This window comes from Sturnira hondurensis, unplaced genomic scaffold (assembly GCF_014824575.4).
Source record: "Sturnira hondurensis isolate 20B ecotype Veracruz unplaced genomic scaffold, ASM1482457v3 Scaffold0008196, whole genome shotgun sequence".
In the NCBI taxonomy this organism is placed as follows: domain Eukaryota; kingdom Metazoa; phylum Chordata; class Mammalia; order Chiroptera; family Phyllostomidae; genus Sturnira; species Sturnira hondurensis.
In genome coordinates this window covers 16,470,573-16,472,487 of record NW_028080827.1, presented here as the reverse complement: position 1 = coordinate 16,472,487, position 1,915 = coordinate 16,470,573, and the positions used below count along the sequence as shown (strand labels likewise).

At 42.1% G+C, this 1,915-nt stretch overlaps 1 pseudogene; it reads left to right on the top strand.

The window, feature by feature from the left end:
* Positions 1–1,123: 1,123 nt before the first annotated feature.
* LOC118992524 (translation machinery-associated protein 7-like) lies at positions 1,124–1,301 on the top strand (annotated as a pseudogene).
* The last annotated feature ends 614 nt before the right edge of the window (positions 1,302–1,915 follow it).

Genomic DNA, 1,915 nt, shown 5'->3' with positions numbered 1-1,915 from the left:
GAAGATTGGATTATAATTTACTTCCTATACCTCAGTTTCCTTTAGGCCTTGGGAGGCCTCTGAATGGTCCAGTGCTGATTCTGCAGGGCTGCTGAACTGTGATGAGAAAACAATATATTTGTCTCCATTTAGTTATTGTTATTACAACAGTCAGTTTTTGGTTGGGTAATATATGTACATTCAAAAATCACTGCAGAGTTTTCAGTAATTATCATGTGGCCTGGCAATTTCACTCCTGGGTGTATACCCCAAGATTGAGAGTGGGCATTCAAACAAAAATTGAGACAGGAATTTTCATAGCAGCAGCATTTATAATAGACAAAAAGTGGAAACAACCTGAATGTCATCAATGATAAGCACAATGTGGTTCATTGAAACAATGGGAAATTCTTCAGGCATAAAAAAGACTGAAGTACTGACACCTGCTACTGCGTGGACGGACCTTGAAAACGTTAGGCTGAGAGAAGCCAGACACGAGAGGCCACACACTATATTGTTCCATTTATATGAAATATTCAGAAGAAGCAACTCGGTAGAGATTTTCTTGTCCACAGACTAGTGGTTGCCAGGGCTGGGGGGCGGGGCACTGGGAAGTGACTGCTAGTGAGTACGAGGTCTCCTTCTGGGGTGATGCAAATGTTCTGGAACTAGATCGCAGTGATGGCTGTGAGACACTGTGAATGGGCTAAATGTCACTGAACTGTAGAGTTCAAAATAGTTAAAAAGGTAAATGTTATATGTATTTTACCACAGTATGAATAAAGAAAGGATAGTCATAAAAACCAAGTCCCCCTTTCTCCAGGTCCACTTCCTGAAGCAACTATGAGCTCTCTTCTCTATCCTTCCAGATATATTGTATGTATGCATGTGTGTGTGCATGTATATAGTGTATATATTATGATATAAGTGCTCATATTATATATGGTATATATATGCATATATATGGAAAATATATATTTTCTCTCTTTTGGAGGGACACAGATGGTCACACCATTCTGTAACTTGCTTTTCCATTTAAATGGTTTGGATAGTTCTAAGTCAGTACTTGGTCTTTGTAATAAATTTTGATCTTTCCAAAATGAGGCTTCTGGTGGTGGGGTCTGGGGAAGAGGTGGCAGGCGCCATGTCCAGCCTTGAAGGTGGCAAGAAGCAGCGCTGGAAGCAGGCCAAGGAGATGGACAGAATAAGGCCTCGAAGCAGAAGCAAAAAAGGAGCAGAAGGAACTTGAAGAGCTAAAAGCGAAGTCCACAGGGAAGGGCCCCGTGGCCACAGGTAGAATTAAGAAATTTGGCAAAAAGTGAGCTATCCCTTGTGCCTTGGGCAAGGAGGAGGACGGTCCTCAATTCCGTTCCTGTTCTGACATCTGGATTCCCTGTCACAACATCTATTGCCCCCCTAGAGCTACAATGAAGTGTTGCCTCAGAGCCTGTTGTACATTTAAGAATAAACTTTTGTAAAAAAAGAAAAATGATAATAGTTGTGCAGTGACCCATCTCGTTAGTTCTTCTCAGTCTGCTATGTCAGCCTGAGCTGCGAGGCCAGAGTGAACCCACCCCAGAATCCTGCTCAAGTGTGTTCTTCAGTCTGTGTTCCCCTCAGAATTCTGTACTGCTTGGAATTAAACCAACTCATCTGAAAAAAAAAATGGTAAGTCAAAAATATTATCTCATTATAGTTTTGATTTTTCTTTTCTTTTTTTAAAAAATATTTTATTCATTTATTTTTTAGAGAGAGGAGAAGGGTGGGAGAAAGAGAGGGAGAGAAACATCAAGGTGTGGTTACCTCTCACGTGCCCCGTACATACCTGGCCCACAACCCAGGCATGTGCCCTGAATGGGAACCCAACCAGCGACCCTTTGGTTTGCAGGCCAGTGCTCAGGGCACTGAGCCACACCAGCCAGGGCTAATTTTTACT